The sequence below is a fragment of the Schistocerca serialis genome, chromosome 8 (assembly GCF_023864345.2).
Source record: "Schistocerca serialis cubense isolate TAMUIC-IGC-003099 chromosome 8, iqSchSeri2.2, whole genome shotgun sequence".
Taxonomy (NCBI): Eukaryota; Metazoa; Arthropoda; class Insecta; order Orthoptera; family Acrididae; genus Schistocerca; species Schistocerca serialis.
The window spans coordinates 553,598,515-553,616,954 of record NC_064645.1 but is presented as its reverse complement, the minus strand read 5'-3'; positions in this window follow the sequence as shown (position 1 = coordinate 553,616,954).

The window sequence follows — 18,440 nt, the reverse complement described above, 5'->3', positions numbered from 1 at the left end:
TAGGTTTAATAATGATTAAAAAAACAGCACAGTGAACGCATTATTGTTGCCAAGATAGATACGAAGCCCACGACTACCACAGTAGTATGAGTTTATATGCCAACTAGCTCCGCAGATGACGAAAATATTAATGAAATGTATTATGAGATAAAAGAAATTATTCAGATAGTAAAGGGAGACGAAAATTTAATAGTCATGGGTGTCCGGAATTCGATAGAAAGGAAGAGAAGGAAACGTAGTAGGTGAATACGGAATGGGGGTAAGGAATTAAAGAGGAAGCCGCCTGGTAGAATTTTGCACAGAGCATAACTTAATCATAGCTAACACTTGGTTCAAGAATCATAAAAGAAGGTTGTATACATGGAAGAAGCCTGGAGATACTGATAGGTTTCAGATAGATTGTATAATGCTAAGAGAGACATTTAGGAACCAGGTTTCAAATTGTAAGACATTTCCAGGGGCAGATGTAGACTCTGATCACTATCTATTGGTTATGAACTGTAGCTTAAAACCGAAGAAACTGCAAAAAGGTAGGAATTTAAGGAGATGGGACATGGATCAACTGACAGAACCAGAGGTTGTAGAGAGTTTCAGGGAGAGCATTAGGGAACGATTGACAAGAATGGGGAAAGAAATACAGTAGAAGAAGAATGGGTAGCTTTGAGAGATGAAATAGTGAAAGCAGCAGAGGATCAAGTAGGTAAAAAGACGAGGGCTAGTAGAAAACCTTGGGTAGCAGAAGACATATTGAATTTAATTGATGAAACGAGAAAATATAAATATGAATCAAGTGAAGCAGGCAAAAAGGAATACAAACGTCTCAAAAATGAGATCGACAGGAAGTACAAAATGGCTAAGCAGGGATGGCTAGAGGACAAACGTAAGGATGTAGAGGTTTATGTCACTAGGCGTAAGATAGGTACTGCCTACAGGAAAATTAAAGAGACCTTTGGAGAAAAGAGAACCACTTGTATGAATATCAAGAGCTCAGATGGAAACCCAGTTCTAAGCAGAGAAGGGAAAGCAGAAGGGTGGAAGGAGTATATAGAGGGTCTATACAAGGTCTATGTACTTGAGGACAATATTATGGAAATAGAAGAGGATGAAGATAAAATGGGAGATATGATACTGCGTAAAGAGTTTGACAGAGCACTGAAAGACCTAAGTCGAAACAAGGCCCCGGGAGTAGACAACATTCCATTAGAACTACTGACAGCCGTCGGAGAGCAAGCCCTGTCCAAAATCTACCATCTCGTGAGCAAGATGTATGAGACAGGAGAAATAATTTCAGACTTCGAGACGAATATAATAATTCCAATCCCAAAGAAAGCAGATGTTGACAGATATGAAAATTACCGAACTATCAGTTTAATAAGTCACAGCTGCAACATACTATCACGAATTCTTTACAGACGAATGGGAAAACTGGTAGAAGCTGACCTCGGAGAAGATCAGTTTGGATTTCGTAGAAATGTTGGAACACGTGAGGCAATACTGACCCTACGACTTATCTTAGAAAGGAAAGGCTAACCTACGTTTCTAGAATTTGTAGACTTAGAGAAAGCTTATGACAATGTTGACCGGAATACTCTCTTTCAAATTCTAAAGGTCGAAGGGGTAAAATACAGAGAGCGAAAGGCTATTTACAATTTGTACAGAAACCTGATGGCACTTATAAGAGTCGAGGGACATGAAAGGGAAGCAGTGGCTGGGAAGGGAGTGAGACAGGGTTGTAGCCTATCCCGGATGTTGTTCAATCTGTTTATTGGGCAAGCGGTAAAGGAAACAAAAGAAAAATTCGGAGTAGGAATTAAAATCCATGGAGAAGAAAATAGATACTTTGAGGTTCGCCGACGACATTGTAATTCTGTCAGAGACAGCAAAGGACCTGGAAGAGCAGTTGAACGGAATGGACAGTGTCTTGAAAGGAGGATATAAGATGAACATCAACAAAAGCAAAACGAGGATAATGGAATGTAGTCGAATTAAATTGGGTGATGGTGCGGGAATTAGATAAGCAAATGAGACACTTATAGTAGTAAACGAGTTTTGCTATTTGTGGAGCAAAATAACTAATGATAGTAGAAGTAGAGGGGATATAAAATGTAGACTGACAAAGGCTAGGAAAGCGTTTCTGAAGATGAGAAATTTGTTAACATCGAATATAGATATAAGTGTCAGGAAGTCATTTCTGAAAGTATTTGTATGTAGTGTAGCCAAGTATGGAAGTGAAACGTGGACGATAAATAGTTTAGACAAGAAGAGAATAGAAGGTTTCGAAATGTGGTGCTACAGAAAAATGCTGAAGATTAGATGGATACATTACATAACTAATGAGGAGGTATTGAATAGAATTGAGGAGAAGAGGAGTTTGTGGCACAACTTGACAAGAAGAAGGTATCAGTTGGTAGGACATTTTCTGAGGCCTCAAGGGATCACTAGTTTAGTACTGGAGGCCAGCGTGGAGGTTAAAAAATCGTAGAGCGAGACCAAGAGATGAATACACTAAACAGATTCAGAAGGTTGTAGGTTCAGTAGGAAGTGAGAGATGAAGAAGCTTGTACAGGATAGAGTAGCATGGAGAGCTGCATCAAACCAGTCTCTGGACTGAAGACCACCACCACAACAACAACAACAACAACAACAACACTCTCGTGTACATCGAATACTTATCAAATATCACTGTATTTTATAATTCCCCCGTTACAGCATTTTAGCCTGTAACAACTGACATTCATTTCATTTTACGTAGAACCACTGTTACTATAACACTTCATCACTTTTATTAATTTTAGCGTTCTCTGCGGCTAACAATTATCGACGACCTAAAATCATCCAGATTCTTGATATATGCTCGTATTCTACATTTGTATAAAAGTTGCATGGGTTTTTTCGTCCGTACTGTAGGATTGTTTTATTATATTTTCAAACAGTGACATAGCCATTTAAATGATAAATATGACGTCTGTGCGAACTTTTCGCTATAACGAACTGCCAATTGTATGCAAATATGTAACTATTTACAACATGGCCATAAAGAATACAATTTAATCACCGTTTTTAATTTCATCGCTCTTTACGAACAAAACTTACTTCGATCCGGAATCTGGTGCATTCTTCATGTATACATGTACACTGATACAAAGTGACTGCATCTCTTGTAATACCTATTTTAGGCCTGTATTTTCCGTATAAGCAGTGACTCGATCATTTAAACGGAGGCCACTTATATCTGGGAAAACGACATAACAAGCAGCTAATTCACGCAAAATACGCAGTACGTAACTATATTAACTAGCTGCATGTGGTTACGTATATCTGCTGACAAACGACGCTATTTACAGATTCCACATCGTTTCCATGGTTACTAGCTACCGTCCTCTTGCCAATAGAAATCTATAACATCTTTGATTAATGTTCGAAAATACATTGTCTCCTTGGCTACCATGGTCCTACCGACCATGTTTGCTACGTCTGCGTTTACAGCAGGCCCTGTTAAAGGCAGTCGACTTTTAACTGATCCATGTCGTTGGATATTGACAGTTTTACTGTTTCGTTGCTTTTTATGACGTTTTTCTTTATAACATCAAAATATCCTTCGTAATCTTTTCAAGGACCGAATTCCTAATGATTATACAACTAACACAAGTTCTTCGCACGACATAATCGAGTCTCAGAGCCGTTGGCTACCAGTAACGCACAATGGGCGGGGCTTCAACTGTTTGACTACCGGCAGCCGAGCCGTATTCAGCAGTGTTCTCCACGCCTGCACAGACTAACCTCCCCCACGCCAGCGGCTCCGGCCGTCATCAAAGGTATATGAGCTGCGCTTTTTTACTGCGTTATTTATATTAATATCCGTTACGACTGTAACTGAAGCATTACGTTTTATTCCTCTTCACACAATTACTGTGTTTATTAAATAAGTTATAATACTAATAGATTGCTGTTTTTCTTACAACAATGTCCGAAAAACTTATAGAGTTCGCTTTGTTAGTCTTTTTTTGGCACATAATCGGAAGCACACATCATTTTCTGTTAGTCCATTATGTATTTTCCATACATTGTATTACATAAGTAATGAAAATTTGGTGATTCCGAAGCTTCTGCGCTTATATAATTATTGTTGTTAGCTACAGTCTGGAGTCAAGCGACCGCTACGGTCGCAGGTTCGAATCCTGCCTTGGGCATGGATGTGTGTGATGTACTTAGATTAGTTAGGTTTAATTAGTTCTAAGTTCTAGGCTACTGATGACCTCAGAAGTTAAGTCGCATAGTGCTCAGAGCCATTTTTTGTTGTTATTTTGCACTCAATATTACACTCTTAATCATGATCAAAGGCAAGAGTTTTCTATTATTATTGATAAATGCGAATGTTGTTTTTGAATAACGAAACATGTTTTATTAAGTGCGAGGAAGTATTGAAGCGACGCTCGATATGGTACAAGTCCATTACCTCCAATTTTCCATCTGTAATGCTTCTGAAATTAATGGTTCAAACAAACAGAAAGAAAGGTTTATCTCTAGCAATAACCCATATGCTTGAATATTTCTGGTATCTCAACTTCAGATTTCTCAGCGCTCATTTACCTTTAGGACTCTGTATCTCAGAATGAACAAAAATGGTCTTGTACCACTATTGAAATAAGCCCTTTATATAGACGTGTATAGGAACAAAGAACAAATGATGTAAACTCGAAGTTCACTATATACAGTTTTTTATGTTGATGAGCAACAGTCATTGAATAATTTCTGAATGAACACACCACCATTTGATTGTATTTTATTTATTTAATTATGACCCAGGTTTTGGCCTTTTATTCCTTTTTCAAGTGTTTGAGTTTATGTCATTAACGTACACTGCAGGACACCAAGTTCAAAGAGATCTGAGCTTGATTTCCTGTAATATATGTAATTAATTAAATAATAATACAGTCAAATGGTTTCGGCGTTTTATGCCATATTCAAGTGTTTGCGTTTATGTCATTAACATATCTTGCAGGACGTCAAGGTCAAATCTCTTTGTGCTCAAATCTCTTTGAGGTTGATGTCCTGCAATATATGTTAAAGACATAAACTCAAACACTTGAATATGGCATAAAAGGCCGAAACATGGGTCGTAATTAAATAAACGACAATACACTCAAATGTCGGTGAGTTCATTTAAAAAATTCACTATGTCTGTTTCACTTCGACAGAAAAACGCCCCAATGACCTATTAACGCAATGAACTATTAACAAAGACGAGTCATTAAGAAAAAAATAGAAAAAAAATACCACTGTCTCTCACAAACCTCTGCACGGTATGTACACCCTAAGACAAAAGAAAACAGACGCACTACTAAGGAGTTACGCAGTTGGTCACGAATTCGTGTTCATACAGGTATCGATGGAAAATCCAAAATTCCAAGTTTTGGCGGCTCATGGATGAATGTGTGTCGCTACAGCAAAATTTCACTGCGCAGCTGGGAAGGATAGTAAGCAGTCAACAAGTCGGTACCAGCTCATAAAATCTTCTCGAATTTCATTCATTACACTCAGATGGACAGTAACTATGCCTTGCAGACAGGGGAGTTATCCACACAGGGAGATGGAAGATGTCAGATTTTGCAAGAGCACACGTTGTTGGGCTCAAAGAAGGTAGTGGGTGTAATCTACGAATCGACTTACATTTTAACAGGAGCGATGCCACTAATCTACAGTGTTGGCAGGAATGGGTGAACCATGGTCGAACAAAGCATCAGAAAGGAAGCAGTCGATCTAGAGAGACTACAGAAAGACAGGACCGAATAATCGTCAGATGGGCACTCAGAGCCCCTGATTTATCGTTGTCGTCGATCCGACGTGCAACTGGTGTTTCAGTGACCACAAGGAGCGTTAACAGGTGGCTAACAGGAAGGGGCTGAGCACACAACTCCACTGGCGCCTACTACCATTCACCTCTGTACACCAAGAAGCCCGTTTGCAGTGGTACTAGGCATATTCGCCCTGGAACCTCATTGAGTAGAATTGTCTTCAGTGATGAGTCCCGCCTCGAACTGAGCCCCAATGACAAGCGAAGACGTGACTGGAAACGCTCCAGACATTCGTAGTTTACCAAGCTGACTCTCTCCCGCCATACCGGTTTCCAACCAGGAATGGTGGTCTAGGGTGCTATTTCATTTCATAGAAGGATCCCTTTGGTTGTGACATGCGTCACTCTTACAGCACAGATATATACTGACGATAGTCTGTGCTCCGTTTTCTTGCCCTTCATGGCAAGCTATCCTAGGCTTACATTTCAGCAAGATAACGCCCACCTGGACACAGTGAGAGTTTCTACTGCTTGTCATCATGCTTCCCATACCCCACTTTGGCCAGCAAGGACGTCGGATCTCTCCCCAGTTGAGAAGGTTTTGAGCATGATGGGCAGGACCCTCCAACCTGCTCAGAATTTTGACCCTCTAACGCGCCAGTTGGACAGAATGTTGCACGATATCCCACAGGAGGACATCTAATAACTCTACCAGTGAATGCCAAGCCGAATAACTGCTTGCATAAGGGTCAGAGTTGGACCAACGCGCTATTGACATGCTCTTGAATAAATCATCAAGCTTTCCTGAAACTGTAATCATTTGTTTGTCTGTACTTTACATCTGCCCATTACTGTCTCTTTCGGATAATTTCTTAGTGGTTTGAAGTTTTCTTTTCTCCTTAGAGTCTATCAGCTGGAACATAGTGCACAAAATTTTTCCATTTCTTATTTCATTCATGAATGGAGAGCAGAGAGAATTACTTGAGATGAGTCTCTAGTAAGCCCAAGAGTCTCTAATTTTACCATCATGGTCACGATGGGGCATGCATGTGGAAGAAAATGGTTGTTTCCTTTACTTTTTTAACCACTGGGCTGGATTCATGTAGAAGAAGATAATGTGTTTCCTCACTTGTCTACGAACGTATACGCTCGAATACTTGGGAGCAAACTCTTCGGTGAAGCAAAACGCCTCTACCAACGTTCTCTCGGCAGAGTTTTTTGACCATTCCTGTGACGTTGTCACCCTGATTAAAAATTGCTGTGGTGAATTTCGCAGCTTCTCTGAGTCTTCCCCGTCTCTTTCGATGATACAGTTTGATGAGGATTACTCCATGGTCAGTAGGGTGAGAGTTCTCGTAGAAAGCGAAGTTTCACATTCGTTGAAAAACTCATGTGCCTTAACCAAAACCGTATTTACGTAGTTGTTTCAGCTTAAATGGGGTAGCACGAGTACATACACAAATTCCGAGGTTGCAATGTTGACGTTGCCTCTACTTGAAGTCGTTAACAATAAAGTCTGATTCCCCATTCAGCACAATACACCACAAACCCAACTCGCGAATTTCATCAGTACCATGTGAAGAATTTAGTGGCTGTGTTCGGTACCAGGTTTCTTATTCCAAAGATCATTACTGATATCAGGTTTTTGTGGATATGTCCCATGTAAATACTGGTACATCGAAACATGTCACCAAAGATGCTCATAGTAACACCTAAAATCCGACGTGTTTTTGCACTGTTGCCAACGTACATTTGGTTGAAATTCACAAAAATTAAAAGTATTGCTGATCTACATGTCCAGCAGAACATCAGTTAACTCTCAAGTGACGCTTGGTGTCTTTCTGAAATCTGTTTAACGACATCCCTCTCCCTACTGCTTTGAGGGATGTGTTGTCACAGGCAGATGCGCGCGCGCGCGTGTGTGTGTGTGTGTCAGTGACTCAGGCCTTGAGCAGTTCGCGAAGGCATGGTCAATTGTAGGACGCTTGGGGTGGAAAAGTATGCAGATCCAAGCTCATCACAGTATCAAACGGTGACTCAATAATGAATCGCTTATGTTACTTGTAAAGCTCCCGCTTGTGTGGACGATAGGAAAGACTGGATAAGTAATAGAAAAACTCCACAAAGTATAAATGTGTACATAATAATAAAACTGTACTAACTGAAGGCTAGAGCTATTTTAATTTATACCAGTATTAATTTCAAAGAACTTTTTTGTTGCATATTAAATTTGTTTCAATGTATATTAGTGTGGTACCAACTATATCTGAGTCCAAAACTATTTCCAAAAACTTATCTGGAAATGAAATAAAAATTTTACGAAATTTTAAATGACTGAGAACTGATGTGTGAAGTACCTCATATTAAAGGACTTCAAAACTGACCTTAGATTTCACGAGTCTTCAGTACTTTCAAAGTTATGGAGAAGTTAATATTATTACATATATTTGAATAATATTAATTCAGCTGACGCGTCTCAGTTAGAGTTGTATGTGTAAAACCTGGTATTTCATCCTCCAGCCTCTGTTGAACGAATCTTACTTTTTGGAACACTCTGTTATTTGAATTTTACTATTGACAACAGCTTCTTTCATTAATATGTGACAATTTTGTAATTAGCTAAATGAGTAGGTCCGTTTGAAACCTTCTATCATGTTATGGTCTTATTTTATTGATCCTCAACTGATTGTAGCAAGTCTGCAGTGACAAACTGATGTCAAAATTCGAACTGTTTTTACGATACAATACAATTTTGGGATATATGTCATATCTATGGTGCCAGCAAGAAACCAGCATTGTTGTGCTTTTGTTATACATGCGCCTTAGTTACAAAAAATTTAATTCACTAGAAACAAATTTTCGTTAGTGTCAAAGAGTGTGTAGTTACAGGGGACTATTGACATTGATTGCAAAGCCTCAATGATTGTCTGCTAAATAAAAAAGAATCGTCTCTTTCGCCTATTTTTGCGTATTCTATTACTTTAGGATGTAGTTACTAAAACTGTCACATTCTAAAGATTAGCTATGTGAAAGACGTGGTCATACAAACAGACAGAGGGTTTTAGGAGTTGCACTAGTCAGCAAGCATCATGTATCAAAGCCTTAAAAGCCCCATAGTTCACTTCTAGGTTCCAGCTCACTTTATTTTAGGAAAAAATGACATAAATCACAAAAATTCCTTCAGAATTTCCCGAAAACACAGAAAAAATAACATGGAACTTACAAATTGTTTTTACTCTACTATCATCTTTCAAATGTCCGGCTTCTTCCTAACGGAAAAAAAAGTAAATGAGCAGGTAAATGATAAATTTTATATACCTTACATATTTCAATTTTTTTTTATATCTCATTAGTAGAAAGTGGCCATGTTCAGTGCAGTGTGGAAATTCTTTGTGAGTTTACTTTTTGTTAACAGAGAAATGACTAATATTTGGTATTGCACAATGATTGCTGGTAAGTCACAACTCTGAGGGCACTTTGCAGAAAAAAACGCACCAGCACAGTGGTGAGTAAGACTATAAATATTTAAAAAATTACAGTTAAACTAAAAATTTCAAACAAATAATTTATTACGATTTTTCGTTTTCCTCATTCCATTGCATGGCAGTGTAGCCTGCTCATCTTCAAAATATTCAAAATCCTAAATCAGAAATAGAAGTTAATACTGATATAAACTAAAATAGCAAGGCATTCAGGTAGTGCAGTTTTATTATTATGTACATATTTATGTTTATTATAAATATCTATCTGGCAAAAAGAGCCATAAACCTGTTACTAAGCTGAATACAAATTTTCTCTCCATGTCAGCTATTAAAACATTCTTTATATGAAACTAATTTTATATCCACTCAGTTCCTTCAGTTTTCCAAATACAGAGCCATTCATCAATTTGTAGAAATAGTTTTCAAAATTATTGTTTACTTTGATCTTCAATTCTGTATTCAAATCAATATATATTATTTAATCAACGAGATTGTTTGAATTTTAAAACTGTATATTTTTGTTACCTTCACTCCTAGAGATAGTTACTGTTTCAGATTTCTATAGTGAATCACATAGTTTTTTTAACATCCAGAGTAGTCTACAACTTCCTTTCTCTCATTCCAGAAACAATTTTATTTTTGGGAGTTCATGTTACATCTTCACATAAATCATGCAGTTCTCTAGGATATTCTAGATCTACATCAATTCCAGAAGTGTCTGACAGCTGACTTATTTTTTTTAGAATCATATAATTTCTGGTTCATCCCATTCATATTCACAATATGGCAAATACTGACTAATAACAAAACCATAGATTGTTTGCATCTAAATATGCTCATTTATTTAATAATCACCAAGATTTTTTATGTTAAATTTTTCCCAAACTAATTTTCCATAGTTAAATCTTCAGCACTTTCTTCACAGTCATCCAGTTTATTATAAAATTCGAGTCTTGACAGAAGCTTTGTTTCTTTAGAATTCTTCCAACTATCCATAGAATCATAGGTATAGACATGTGTCTCGATTAGGCTAGAGTGACTAGATTTTCTGGAAAAGTCTTTTTAATCTACATGAGATAAAACAGTCCTCAGAAAATATTTTTAGCATTAGTTTTCATATTAATACAACCTTTCTCATATTTTATTGTTTTTGAGAAGTCCATATCAAATGAGTCTCTTAATGGAAAATACTGTTAATTCCTAGTTGCAACACAATAATTTCTTTAATCTACATTTACATCTATATGGATACTCTCCGAATCACATTTAAGTGCCTGGCAGAAGGTTAATCAAACCACCTTCACAATTGTCTATTATTCCAATCTCGTATAGTGCGCAGAAAGAACATACACCTATATCTTTCCATATGAGCTCTGATTTCCATTATTTTATTGTGGTGATCGTTTCTTCTCCCTGTGTTGGTTGGTGTCAACAAAATATTTTTGCATTCAGAGGAGAAAGTTGGTGATTGGAATTTTGTGAGAAGATTCCATTGCAATGAGAAATGCCTTTTTTTTTAATGATGTTCAGCCCAAATACTGTCTCATTTCTTTGACACTCTCTCCCATATTTCGTGACAGTGATTGGAATTTTGTGAGAAGATTCCATTGCAATGAGAAATGCCTTTTTTTTAATGATGTTCAGCCCAAATACTGTATCATTTCTTTGACACTCTCTCCCATATTTCGTGACAGTAAAACACGTGCTGCCTGTCTTTGAACTTTTTCGATGTACTCTGTCAGTTCTGTCTTGTGAGGATCTCACACCAACAGCAGTATTATAAAAGAGGATGGGCAAGCATAGTGTAGGCAGTCTCCTTTGTATTTCTGTTACATTTTCTGAGTGTCCTGCCAAAAATTTAATGATCAACTTTATCTTCATGCTTGAAAATTCGATATTTTTGATGAAATATTTTGTCAAACTTTCTGGTGAAAGCTAAGTGGCATAACATTTCCACCTGCCTACATTCAGTACCACAAAAAATTTAATTTTTTTTTCAGTCCATGATGAATTTTTAGAAAATACCTCTCTATTTCATAATTTTTCGCATCAAAGCATTCAAGAAAGAACTGAACTCAATTAAGTTTAGATTAATTTCGTAATTTATAGTTATCAGTCTGTCAGCAAATGCTTTATCAACTAGCTAATCTCTAACTGTTCTTCTGTCTCTTTATTTTTCAAATACATGAATTTGAAATGGATATATTTCTTTCAATGGTATAGTTTGATTATTATGAACTCTCATCATCATCTTCAGTTTTGGAATATGGTAACTGTTTCCAAGAAAACCTATTAATACATGTAATTGGATCAGCTTTAATTAATTTACTATGTTAGCCAAATTATTTGTTCCACAATAATCACTAAGTTGAACAATCATGAAGTGCTCCGTTTTAGTATCTTATTTAATAGTAATAAAAAGTAACAGGATAAAATAAAACCAACAGGAATGATGAGCAATTGCCTTTGGGCTGCAGCCATATTTGTTACTTTTGAGATTTTCCAGAGTAGATTTATGACATGCTTTTGAATGGTTTTTCTGTACATGATAAGTTTGAATAGAAACAATACAAATCTTTAATTTCTTGACAACCAATACAGTTTTTCTTGCGTCATCACATTCAGTTTGCTGTCCATCTTTTTGTTCAATGGTTACAATATCTTGCAATGCTGATCAATCTGAATTCATTTCAAGTGGCTAATAAAATAATATACAGAAAAGTTTTTCCACATACACAAGGTATTTGTTTATTGTTTATATTCTTGTTTGGCATTCATTTTTACATCGTCTACATATCCTTCTATAACCATCGTTTGTGGATTTCTGTGAATAAAATTATCGATTGATTTTTCAGTTCTGCATCATTCAAAATATTAATTACCTCAGTCACAAATGCTGATGAATTGTTGCAATCATTAACAAATAACGATATATTAGCTGTAGAGCTCTAACTACTTTTCTGTGAAATCGTTATGTTGATAGAATGTTCTGTCTTTGAAAAACTACAACATCAGCAGAGGAAAAACCAATAAGGAATATATATGTTCTACCTGTATATGTGTTCACTATACCATTTAACTTAAAACTGTGATGCAATCCTGTACTAAATAGTGGCTTTGAATATTCTGGGTTAAACTTTAATGAATGCAGCTTTACCATATATATATATATATATATCATATTGTTAATAAATAACAGAACTCCAGCACTCCCTCAACTCCGTTCGTGCAGACGATTTTCGTCATCTACGTGTGGCTACGTTACAATCGTTGGTGGTATCCACTGTGTATTCTTGTGGAGGCCGTTGTATTGTGTGTTCATCAATAACGAACAAAAATGCCGACGTATGGTACCTCTAGAGCACCGCAAGACAAGTTTACAATATACAATATCGTTCAAACCAATTACGAGAGTGCACCCGGATGACTTCGTCGACAACCGCCTTATTTCGACAGGTGACTACCCTGTTGGTTTGCAAGCAAAACTCCAGGAATTAATTGCCGTGCAAGGCAATTTAAATCATCGGTTTGCAGAGCAATTCCGGAAAGATACACACGCACTCTCTCTCTCTCTCCCTCTCTCTCTCTCTCTCTCTCTCTCTCTCTCTCTCTCACACACACACACACACACACACACACACACACACACACACACACACACACACTGTAAACATTAGCGCCACCACACAACAAAAGATGACCTGTGCCAGACGCTACTGATACTGAAAATTACTAAACAATATGTGAGGCAGCGTTAACAGTGTCTCCCTATTTTTTGACAAGGGAGGGAGCAGGATTCCACGCAGAATGTCTGCGTACATGGTTTCTTGCTAATTTAATTTCAGCTGCTTCCTTAATAACACTATCCCAAAAGCTGGAAGTGAATGCCAGAATCTCTGCGTTGTGTTATATTCCATAGCATGACCGGTGCCAAACAATGGTCTGCAGTAGCTGATTTCCTTGGCTGTTGTAAGCGGGTGTGACGCTTCTGTTCAGTACACCGGTCCTGCACGGTCCTAATAGTCTCATCAATGTATAACACGCCACAACTGCAAAGAATACGATAGACACCCCAGGTTCATCATTAACGGAACCTAAAATGTCCTCCATCTTAGATGGAGATCGGAAAACACGTATGTTTGACGACTACTCTCAAACTAACTGGTTTGATTCTCAAACCCGACTTACTGAGGCTGCACCGAAAGTGCCTCATCTTAATGACGAATATCAAAACCTTGTAAAGCATGTATTGCCGTTTTGACGTTCGTGTTTAAGATGTGGAACTTTCAGTGCCTCCTCAGTACGTCTGGCTTCAGAATGAACCAGCTGGTTCGAAACTAGTCGCCAGATATATTTACTGCAACTGTGACACATTTGTTAATAAACGCTTCATGAAATATAAGAAAAGTTCGCTAGCCCCGTATCAGCAAAACACGGAAACAGGGAACATTTATTAATGTATCATCAAAATTTCGGTTTATTATTTGGATAGGCAACTTAGATCATACGAATTTAAGCATACTAAATAACTGCGTATAGTCAACATTACTACTTGCCAAATACAACGGCTGAAGAAATAAATTTCAAAACAAAAACCTGCTTCCTAGCAACACAAAACTGCATTGAAGGGCCAAATAGATTGGTAAATCTGCTTAATACCGTGTAGGCCCCCGCGAGCATACATAAGTGCTGCAACACGACATGGTATGGACTCCACCCATAAGAGTACGAGGGGGTGGAAATCTCTTCTCAACAGTGCAATGCAAGACATCCTAGATATGCTCAATATGTTCATGTCAGGGGAGTTTGGTGGACAGTGGAAGTGTTTAAACTCATAAAAATGTTCCTGGAGTCACTCTGTGACAATTCTGGACGTGTGGGGTGTCGCATTGTCGGGCTGGAATTGCCCAAATACGTCGGAATTCACAATGACCATGAATGGATGCAGTTGATCAGACAGGATGCTCACGTACGTGTCACCTGTCAGAGTCGTATCTACACATATCAGGGGTCCCGTATCACTCAACCTACACACCATTACACAGCCTGCACCAGCTTGAACAGCCCCCTGCTGATATGCAGAGTCCATGGATTCATGAAGTTATCTCCATGCCCGTGCACGTTCATCCGCTCGCTACAATATGAAACGAGACTCGTCCGACCAAACAACATGTTTCCAGTCATCAACAGTCCAATGTCGGTGTTTGCGGGCCCATGTGAGATGTAAAGCTTTGTGTCGTGCAGTCATCAAGAGTACACGTGTGGACCTTCGGTTCCGAAAGCCCATATCGATGATGTTTCGTTAAAAGGTTCGCACGCTGACACTTGTTGATGGCCCAGCACTGAAATCTGCGGCAGTTTGCGGAAGGCTTGCACATCTGTCACGTTGAAAGATTCTCTTCAGTCGTTGTTGGTCCCGTCGTTGCAGGATCTTTTTCCGGCCGCAGCGATGTCGGAGATTTGATGTTTTACATGATTCCTGATATTCACGGTACGCTCGTGAAATGGCCGTACGAGAAAATCACAACATCGTCGATACCTCGGAGATGCTGTGTCCCGTCGCTCGTGCGCCGCCTATAATACGAAGATCAAACTCACCTAAATCTTCATAACCTGCTATTGTAACAGCAGTAACTGATCTAACAACCGCGTCAGACACTTGTTGTCTTATTTAGGCGTTGCCGACCGCAGCTCCGTATGCTGCTTGTTTACATATCTCTGTATTTCAAAATGGCTCTGAGCACTATAGGAGTTAACTTCTGAGGTCATCAGTCCCCTAGAACTTAGAACTACTTAAACCTAACTAACCTAAGGATATCACACACATCCATGCCCGAGGCAGGATTCGAACCTGCGACCGTAGCGGTCGCGCGGCTTCAGAATGGAGCGCCTAGAACCGCTCGACCACTCCGGCCGGCTATCTCTGTATATGAACAGACATGCCTATAGCAGTTTTTTTGGCGCTTCAGTGTAATACTGATCCCGTAATCAATTACTCATCTGTTATCACTACTGTTTACTCGTCTTCTGCTATGACTTCTTTTACGATGCTTCTCTCAGCTGCTAGTTGATTAGCACGTCCACAGGTAGTGTCTCGGTTAGCATTGCTGCCATTATATCGCTAGGTCCTCCGTTCGATTCCCTGCAGAGTAGGAAATTTCCTTCCCTCGGTGTGGATGCTGTGTTATTGTAATTATTTCACCTCACCTCATCACAATGACGCCCAAGTCACCAAAGTGGCAAATAGAAAAACTTGCATCAGGCACCTGATCCAAAGCCAGACGAGGTCTCCCAGCCAATGCTGCCATACGATCATTTCACTTCCATTCACTAGGGTCAGCAATCCCTTGAAGTAATATATCTAAACTCTTGCAGTTTCCTGCAACTCAGTACCTTTGTAATTATGCCAGGCAACAGTCAAGGTCTGTTGTGTAACTTGGACACAAGACACCAAGTCAGCAGTTTCCAGTGTGTAAATTCCAGACGTCGATATCATGTGTCAGCAAGGCACTACACCGTTCGGGGGCGTACTTTCGATTCCCGACGGTATCGGAGATTTTCTCCAATCGAGGAATGGGTGTTGTATTGTCCTTAGGACCGCATCATCAAAAATGACACTCCACTGTTGAGATGGCTATATGGGCACGTCCCGGAAGCCAACAGATAAGGGCATCTCAGAAGCCATTTCACATTTTCAGCGATGGCTTGTAACTCACCATTTTGAATAGTCCACAAACAAAAAATTTTTTACTCCAACACATAGATAATATTCGATGGTAGCATGGTTAAATTTCCAACCACTAATCTTACGTTAGGATTCTTAGCATGTCCCTAAATTTTCAGCACGCAAATGCTGAGATGACTCCTTCAACCAGGTACAGACGGTTCCTCTAAACATTACCCCTCTGACCTAACGACTTTCGAGGTATTTAGTGACTTTGTCGTAAACTGGTCGCTAGAACATGGCTTCTCTCTGTGCTTTCCACACTGAGAGGAGAGATATTGACGGTGAGAAAAATAAACTGTTAACTACTATAATAGCCCGCGACGTACTAGCCCGCTTACTGATCTCTTGTAAGACCTGGATACCAGTCACGGAGAGGATGCGCCGTACAAACGCTACATCAGATCAGTGTTTCCTCAATTGTATGTTAGCCCAAGGAGGTAGTAGAAAGAGGCGAGAAACGTTGTGGAAACTGATGTAATATCTTAACATAGTTATTCATTCCAGTCCGAGTCCTCATAAACAATGGACCGCTTCAAATCTAATTTTCACTTACATGAATGACTATGACAACCATTTGTAATATGCATCCTTCGTACTAGTTTACAATACTTGGTATCAAGGACACAGCATTTGTTTGCTGGGTACGCGCTTGTGACACCAGGGCTGGGGACTGGTAAGCATCGCCAGTGCTCCGTCACTGAAAGCTCTGGGCTTGCTTCTGCAACCACTGTGTGACGCAGCGGTGGAACGTTGCATGCCACAGGCAACGGGGACCATGGCGTGACTGTCCGGATCGCAAGTATAGTAAAACCTCTAGAAAAAAACCCGCAATTGTAAAGTGTGCCGCGCGCCGATGAGATACATGGCTGTCGAGGTGGAACAGTCGTTAGTGGGAAATCTCTGGTGGCATTGCCGCACCCCGGTTTTATAAGGCTTAGCTAAGCACGTGAGGCTCTGTTTGGGTGGACCCTTATTTCTCCAGCTACTTGTGGGAGCGAGATGGAACCCTCGAATTTTCTCCTTCTCCCAGAGTAATGGGTGGGGCGCTGGTAGGTATCAACACTCAGTCTAACAAGAGAGCTCCTGTAGCCAGCCCTCCTGACACAAGGATTATTCAGGGTTCTTCAGTTCATTGTAACAGAACCCATGCTACTGTACAGAATGTGTTTTTGATTATTAAAAGGAGGGTTTGAGATGTTTTCACTTTTCCATATTTAAAAATCTTTATAGAGTATTTCTGGCACTTTAAAATCAGTCAAGTGGCTCTGAAATGGAGCACTATTGGTTAAAACTGTTAGTTCCCAACAACTGATGAACTCCCAGAAAGCTAAATACCTTGGGGGATATGCCAGTGAAACGGTGTTCCACAACAGCGTGAGCTATGCTAAGGTGTTGTGTCACGTAGAGATGTTGTCGACATTCCCAAAGAAGAACTGAAAGATGAGTGGGCTCAAGAATGTGTGGTCCATTTGCAAAATCGTGTGAAAAGGTTGGATGGGGATCTGGTAAAATTCTATTCCTTCAACAGCATGCAACTTCTAGAGCATTTCAAGGCAGATTTCTTTCGCCTATGGCTCTGAGCACTGTGGGACCTAACTTCGGAGGTCATCAGTCCCCTAGAACTTAGAAATACTTAAACCTAACTAACCTAAGGACATCACACACATCCATGCCCGAAGCAGGATTCGAACCTGTGACCGTAGCGGTCGCGCTGTTCCAGACTGTAGAACCTAGAACCGCTCGGCAATCCCGTCCGGCTCTTTCGCCTATGTGTGCGGCCCCATGTCCCCAAACCAACGCACATTTTTGGGTACACCGTTGTAGGATCCAAGGGAGAAGCCACTTGTGACAAATGTGGTAAAGCTACCCACGAAGGTGTCATTTGTCCACCTGCTCAAAGTGTGTAAATTGACATGGGGATTATCCTGTCTGGAGTAGAGACTGCCACATCTACCTTGAAGAAAGGATGAGAATAAAACTATAAAACATATTCGTTATGGTGGGATCAAGAAGTTCTATAGCCATGGGGCTCCCCACATTACTACATCTTTCACTTCAACCCCTAGAAGGGCAATTGCAACAGCTCACGCCTCTAAAAAATATGGAGTTGCTGATGTCAGCTCTACTACCTAAATTTATCAGCGTACGTGTAGACCTCCAGTTGTTTCACAGCCCGTATCACTCCTCCCTCAGCCGGCCATGATGGCCGAGCGGTTCAAGGCGCTTCAGTCTGAAAACGCGCGACCGCTACGGTCGCAGGTCCGAATCCTGCCTCGGGCATGGTAGTGTGATGCCCTCAGCTTAGTTAGGTTTAAGTAGTTCTAAGTTCTAGGGGACTGATGACCTCAGAAGTTACGTCCCGTAGTACTCAGAGCCATTTGAACCATTTGAACCCCTCCCTCCCCCGCCAAAGAATATCAGCTGAAGCCACAGTTGC